Below are 8,101 nucleotides of genomic sequence, written 5' to 3'. Positions count from 1 at the left end.
GGTCTGCTGAAGATTCCAACCAACTGTCAGTATAGCCAATCAGGCAGCCAATTACACACCAGCTGGGCTTGTTAAGTAGCCCAGAGACTGGCTCCGCTGCAGGGAGAGCCAGTTTGAAAGCAGGGCCTGATTCTTGACAACTGCTGTGAAACCGGTGTGAGAGGACAAAACTGGCCCTCTAAATCCTACACTCAGGCACCAGAACACTAGGGGCCTGATTCTCTACTTTCTTGCACCTTCTGTTGCACATTTACATCTGTGCAAAGTGAGTGTGAAATGCTACTGTTCTGATTGCAACTCTTTGCATCCACTTTGATTACACTCATTTTGCTCAGGTGTAAATGACCACACAAGGTGCAAAGCAGTGAAGCATCACACCCAGTCTCCATCCCAGCCCTTATCTACTCTATATTGCTACAATTATAGTGGCAAATCTTCCTCTCCCACACTGGGGACACAGCTTAGAATGCTTTTGCTGGGATAGCATATTCCAGTTCACCAAATGAAAAAAGCCACACTAAGGCTTTTGCCAGCATAGCTATGTCACCAAATTTAAGCGGAGACCAGCCTCTAGTGTCTGTATTCCCCTGTGATGGGATAATGAATTCTGGGTGTGACAGTATTCTGGGGCAGCAATCCAGGACATGTGCTCACCTCATAAAATCTACTTCTCCTACTCTTACAGCAAGGTTTTGATGAGTTTGCTGATGTTATGGAAATTATTAAGTAATAATCTCCTGCACCCCACTGATTCCTAACTAGAACATTTTATTACTGTTTGATTATATTAGATAGTTTTACAATCCCCATGTGTGCTCCATTTGCTAGGTCATCTAATTTCTCAAACACCATTATCATAAATTAGAAAAGCAGAATATAACAGCTAATCACTTTAACAGTGGTAGGAGGATTACATATAATTTTACTATTGACTGATTTATAGCTTTCAAAAAACTTAAAATTGTAAAAAAAGTGTTAAAACAAAATGTAAATTACAAATATATATATTGTGTGTGTGTCTAGCTATCTAGAGATAGATATAATGGGCCAGATCCTCAGCTGATGGAACTGGTGATGTCAGTGGTGGAGAGGCACTACCAAGCACAATTCAGGACATGAGTCCATTGGGCAAGAGATTCCTCTGGTGCAAGCAGCTCTGTAGCCCCCCTGTAGCTTGTGGGGAAAAGAATCCTCCCCTCTCTGTCCAGCTAGTCAAGGTGGGGACTGACATGTGGGTTTAGCCCTTCAGCTTCCAGTAGTGTCACCACAGTATTTTGTAGGGCTGTATGAATCTTTGGCTTTGTAGCATTGCACAGACTCACCCAGTAGTGCTTCCTGCTGGTTGGCCTCAGGAATTAGCACTTTGACCCAGGAGTGCCCCCTGCAGGCTAGTGATCCACTTGCTATTGCACCCCGTCCCTCCCAGGACCCCAGTGCCCTTATCCCAGGGTTCTGCCTCCTGCCCCACATCACCTCAGTTGTGGGGACTGCCAGTCTCTGCTTAGCCCCCACGCCCTGGGGCAGACTGCAGTGTATCAGCCGATCATCACAGGCAACAAGGGGTTTGGACTGGCTGCCTTTACCCACCCTCCAGCTGCCCCTCTGCAAGCCCAATACTTAGGAGGCCTAGAACTAGGCCCTGCAGCCTAGGGAGTTGCTGGCCTAGGGCTTCCCAGCTCCTAAGGCCTTTCCTCAGCCGTGCCTTCCTCTAGGTGAGTTCCCCAGCAGCCAGTCTCCTTCTCAAGTCAGAAAGGGATTGCTGCTTCTAGCGTCCCTGGCCTTCTTATAAGGCCCTTTTGCTCAGTTTGGGACGTGGTCCCAGCTGCAGCCACTTCTCCCCAATCAGCCAGGGTTTTACCTTGCCCAGCCCTCTGCAGGGCTTTTCCAACCCTTCCAGGGCCAGAGCGGGTGGTCACCCTGCTACAGGCTTCATTAAAAACCAAAAAGTAGCCAACTGAATCTCCCAGTGTGTCCTGTCTTACCTTAGGGAGCATGATGGATAATCAATTGAACATGAGCATGGCATGTGATGCAGTTGCTGAGAGAGCTAACAAAATCCTTGAATCTATAAGCAGGGGAATATCAAGTAGGGGTAGGCGGGGGTATTATTTCTGTATATAGGATTAGTGAGACCATTAATGAATATTGTATCTAGTTCCGGTGTTCACATTTCAAAAAGGATGCTGAAAAATGGACAGGGTTCAGAAAAGAGCTATAAGAATGATTTCCAGACTGGAAAATATGCTTCATCATTAAACATGTAAGAAGCTTGGTCTATTTAGTTTATCCAAAGGAAAAGGTGGTTTAATCATGGGGAAGACATTTCTGGAACTTAAAGGCTTTTTAATTTAGCAGGGAGTTGAATCCTGACAATGCTCCAACTTGGTAGGGGAAGAGGCACTTGGAAGCAGAGAATGAGAGATAAAAAAGGTGTCTGGAACATTGGTGAGCAAAGTTGTTTTTGGCAGAATTTTCCCTTTCTAGCCCATGGAAATGTGGATGTGTATTGTTAAGTGTGGTTGTGAAGAAAGCGTGTGGGTGACTTGGAAATTAATACAGTGGCGGTGCAAGTTGTTAGCCACAACTCTGCAGGTTCATTCAACATAAGAACTAGTATATTTGCCTCAGCCCTGGAGCAGAACCTTTCTGCCTTTAGCAAATCTTTTGTGATTAATAAGAACAATAAGCAAACATGATAAATGAATTCTTTAATAAAAATAGATAGCATCTTGAATGCAAAGAGGAAGGACATAGGATTCTTAATTATAATCAAACCTATATTTATCATGTTTCAACTATTAACCTAGAGTCCATCGTGGGGAAACCAAAACAGAAATATAATGTCCCAAGCAAACAAACCAATCAAAGCCCACTGTGCTCCAATTTCTGTGACTGTTTTTAGGATGTGGAGCTCCCAAATCCCCTGGATTCCCAGCTGGATACTCAAGTTGTGTGAAGCAGCAATAGATGAAGGGCCATGTTCTGATAGCTTTACTCATGTTGGGTAGCACCTTGCTCATTGAAACCTGTTGACTTTAGCCGTACTCTTTGTGAAGTGAGGTACTATTCCTCATGAATAAGGTGGTTGTATTAATGAGAAATGCACTTGAAAAAGCTTAAGTACAAATTATCCAAGTTTTTTTGTGGTGGATTTATATGTTTGTGTGAGTGTATGTATGGTGGTTATGTTAGCTTGTTGCCGCAAAGCCAGTAGAGGCAAACACATGACATTGCTTTTCAGTGGCTCCTATGTACTGTAAAGATATGTTTTCCTAGGCTGTCCTTTTGAAAAAGTAGTTTGTTTTTCAATTTTAGTTTGCTGGGAATTAAACAATGATGACTTGTAAACTCTGCTGGGGGTGGGGGGAGGAAATACCTAGAGTAGCCTTTTTGTTTAAGGCTTTTTTTGGGTAATAGGTGAATTTAAACTACTGTATCATGGGTGCCTGGTGTTCTGAGAGGTGGCTAAACATCTCTAGACTGATAGTCATAAAATCACACGGGGACTTTAGGGGAAAAAACACCTGCAGCACTGCATTATAGTATGAGCCTGCTGTAGAAATCTAAAATAAATTTAGCATTTGATATTTCTCATTTATCATAATTTTTGATCAACTAGCCAAGTGGGCAATTGCAGATGTGATGGAGTTTTGTAAATTAGAGGAAATTTTTATTAAAATTGAAATTGCTCCATAAAGCTCATTAAGTGGGAGATGTTATGTGGCATATAGCTTTGCTGCAGTAATAGCTTCCTTTCCATCCATCAGCTGCTTCACATGTAAAATGCTGACTCCGTGTAGAATCAAGGTTTTAGTGTGGTTTAAATGGGAAGTATCTTCAAGATCAGCTACCCTGCCATCTTTTACTGATGATATCTAGAACTGTCTAGAGATGTTCTTATTCATTAAGCACCCTTAGCAAATGGGGCACCTATGGACTTCCTGGCAGAAATCAGAGATGCCCTACCCAAAATAGTAATGCCATTCACCCTCCCTTGGGTGAATCTCACCCTGTTATTCAGCAGGCCTGGCTGGTTCAGGCCTATCCCAAGGTCTCTGCTTCAGCCCAGTGACGTGCAAGATGCACAAAATGTGAAGAATCACCTATGGTTTTATATGAACACAAGAATGGCCATATTGGGTAAGACCAATGGTCCATCTAGCACAGCATTCTGTCTTCTGATGGTGGCTAGTGCCAGATGCTTCACAGGGAATGAACAGAACAGTGCAATTATTGAGTGATCCATCCCATGTTGTCCAGTCCCAGCTTCTGGCAGTCAGAGGTTTAAGGACACCCTGAGGAGGGGGCTGCATCCCTGAAATCTTGGCTAATAGCCATTGATTGACTTATCCTCCACTAACTTATCTAATTCTTTTTTTAATCCATTCATACTTTTGACCTTCATCACATATCCTGGCAATGAGTTCCACAGGTTGACTGTTTGTTGTGTGAAGTAGTACTTCCTTGTGTTTGTTTTAAACCTGCTACCTATTAATTTCATCAAGTGACCTCTAGTTCTTGTTATGTGAAGGGGTAAATAAGACTTCCTTATTCACTTTCTCCACACCAGTCATGATTGTATAGACCTCTATCTTATCCCCCCTTAGTTGTCTCTTTTCTAAAATGAATAGTCCCAGTCTTTTGAATCTCTCCTCATATGGAAGCCATTCCCTAATCATTTTTGTTGCCTTTCTCTTCACCTTTTCCAATTCTAATATAGTTTTTTTGAGACTGGGCAACAAGAACTGCATGCAATATTCAAGGTGTGGGTGTACCATGGATTTATATAGTGGCATTATGATATTTTCTGTCTGTATTTACTATAATTTTGTAAATTCCTGCTAGGAAGGAGTGGGAAATATTCTGGAGTGATATCTTTCTGTTTTTCTACTGAAAAACAAACTAATTTTGATGCTGGCAAAAGTTAATGATTTGGCGAAACATGGGATTCAACAACACCATGTTGCATTTGTATAGCACTTTTTGTCTGAGGATTTAAGAGATCATTTCAGACATTACTGGAATCATCCTATTATACCACAGTGTGATGGGTATAGGGTGACCAGATGTCCTGATTTTATAGGGACAGTCCTGATATTTGGGCCTTTTTCTTATATAGGCCCCTATTACCCCCTCACCCCCTGTCCTGATTTTTCACACTTGCTATCTGGTCACCCTAAATGGGTAAACGTTATTATCTACATCTTACTTAGATAAACTGAGGCACAGAGCAATGAAGTGACTTACCTGAGGTCACAGAGTGAGTCACTGGCAGTGCTGGGAATAGCAACCAAATCTCTTGACTCCCCATTCAATGTCTTAACCACGATACACCATATGGCCTCCTCAGAGAGTTCTCCCACACCTAGAGACTCAAAGTATTGTCACAAAATCACAAGTGCTACAAAACTGAGTGTACACCTTGGAGAACATATCCCCATTGCAAGACATCACCTCCACTGGACTCTGAAAACTGGATTTTCTGTATCCCTACACTTGGATTGGTTACCGTATTTATCGGCGTATAACACGCACAGGCGTATAACACGCACCTTCATTTTAAGGGGGAAATTTCAGGAAAAAAACTTAAATTTCAAATAAAGGACTTTGAAGCTTCTTAAGGTTCAGGGCCGGCTCCAGGCACCAGCGGGGAGGGGGGCTCGGGCCGGGCCGCTCGGGAGGGGGACGGGGGCTCGGGCAGGGTCGGGCCACGCCGCGAGGACGGGGTCTCGGGCCGCTCTGGAGGCGCGGGGCTAAGGCAGCTCGGGCCGGGCCGCTCGGGAGGGAGGTGGGGGCTCGCGCAGGCCGGGGCTCGGGGCTCAGGCCCCGCCGCTGGGGGGGGGCTAGGGCCGCGCTGCTCGGGAGTCAGATAAAAGAGAGCTCATTTAGGGGGCGGCGAAATGACGGGCGTGTATGTGCCCGCTTACCGGAAGAGTGGCGGGAGCTCTTCCCCGGCTGCAGAGGACAGGCCGCTCCTCGGCTTGTCGTGCACACCAAGAAGCGGCCCCTTCTCTGCAGCCGGGCACCTGCTCGGGCTGCAGAGGATCAGCTTGTTCCGCTGCTCTCCTGGGGCAGCGGCCACCGTCCAGACCAACCGGTAGCCAGCTGCGGGGCGCTGCTCGGGAGTGGGGCATTTCTGCCTGGGGCGCAGAAATCCTAGAACATCATTTGCCCCTATTTTCAGGGGAAAAAGTTATATTTGTAGGCAGTATTTGACTCTGGCCAACAGCAGAAGGCAGCAAGTAGTATGTTAGTGTCTGCACATCTGTGATGTATAGAGGGAATATATAGTACAGAGTGCAGCAAGTGACAAACTGAAATTAAAGAAGTTCCCTTTTGGTTTTTTTGGCAACAGTTAAACATGCACCAACAGCACACCTTCCATTACTGATATTTTGAAACCAGAACCACAGCCCTATAACGTAGTGAAGAATACACACAGCTGCAGTAACAACCACATAATTATTTAATTAGTTTTTGACAGCTTCAAATTGCACAGGCAAAGGAATGCATGAACCACATGTGGAAACCTGCCAACAAAGGTTCTACGTGTACGCAGATGGCTTTAGCTATTGTAAATGCAAAGCCAGGTTACTGTACTTTTACTGCAGAGCCTAATGGCAAATCATGTACTGCACATTTTTATCAGAGGGAAATAATAGAATATGTAATTATTTGCCCCCCTGTTCAAATCATAGTATTGCTTGCTGAGATCAGAGAAAGAACATTTTAGTATCAGGTTAAGTAATTTGCAAGTAATGCCTACTTTGGCATTTTAAAGCTCCCAGCGAGCAATTATAATACCACTAATTACCATTTATATACCCCTTTATATTTCAAATCCCTTTACAGACATGAACTAATTAATGCTTTGAAGTAGGTAGGTATTGTTATTCTCATTTTGCAAAAGGGAAACTGAGGCACAGAGAGGTTAAATAAAATTGCCCAAGGCCAGACTGAGTCAGTGGCAAATCTGGTATAAAGCTAAGGATTTCCTGAGCTCCCATGCTCAAACCACAAATTCTGAGTACAGGAAAGTGGGAAGAAAAAAAAAAAGTGCCTTCAGAAGCTAAAAGGGAACTGCTGAGGATGGAATTGGCATTAGCAATGATCTGCTTCTGGAATACAGATTATTCCAAAAAGAAGAAATATAATTTAGAAATTAAGTGAAGCATGTTGTACTGTAAATATCTGCTCTTTTGCTGCTGCAAAAGCCGATACCCATCTCATAAGTCAGTCTGAAAGGTTTGTAATTTCCATGACTCGCAAGCTCCATGATTTTATATTAGAGGGGAAGTGATTTTTCATTAGTGCACCTACATAAGGTAAAATAAGAATTGACTCAAACTTCACTCCAGCCCCAAAATGAACCCAAACTTTGTCCGAGGTTCAAAAAGTGAAGTCCACTTTTTTCACATAGCTGCAGTTTTCATCTTTTCCAGCCTTTGCTTTTTGCTGGAATAGGAAATGCTTAAAACCCACAAGAAAAGATTATCCTTCAAGAGCCATATGAAATGTTCACAACAAAACCCCAAGGCATGTGTAACACATGTGGTTTCAGGTTGTGTAAGAAAGTCAAAACCAAGTCAGGGCCCAGTTTCAAGCAAATCTGAACTGATTCATGGTTTCAAGTTGAAACCATGCAAAATGTGCACTTTTGCAGGGACTGAGATGAAAACTGGCAGATTCAAATGAGCTTCATGAACACAATTATTATTTATGCCTCAATTACTTTGGGGCAAATCCTCCAAATCATCTCTCTGACCCTTCTCCAGATCTTCAGGTTGGCCCTGTGTGCAACGTGTGATTAGAGTGGACTGGAATCAGCTACATTTTGAGGAAGGAAATGATTTTGAAGGTGCTCTCCTCTCCCATCCAAATGGGAAGGCCTAGATACAGGGCAGTGTGGCCCAATGTCCAGTACCCAGGGAGAAGGAAGGGGCTGCCACTAGGGGGATGGCAGCCCAGGTAGGGAGGCCCAGGCCCGCCCAACTCCACTGGGCCTCAAGCCAGGGGCCTGACAGTGGCAGAGTGGTCCACCACTGGGTCATCAGGGACTCCCACCAAAACACACTGACCTCACTTGGGTGGGAGGCACCAC

The sequence above is a fragment of the Mauremys reevesii genome, linkage group 6 (genome assembly GCF_016161935.1).
Source record: "Mauremys reevesii isolate NIE-2019 linkage group 6, ASM1616193v1, whole genome shotgun sequence".
In the NCBI taxonomy this organism is placed as follows: domain Eukaryota; kingdom Metazoa; phylum Chordata; order Testudines; family Geoemydidae; genus Mauremys; species Mauremys reevesii.
This window is presented reverse-complemented; position numbering follows the sequence as displayed.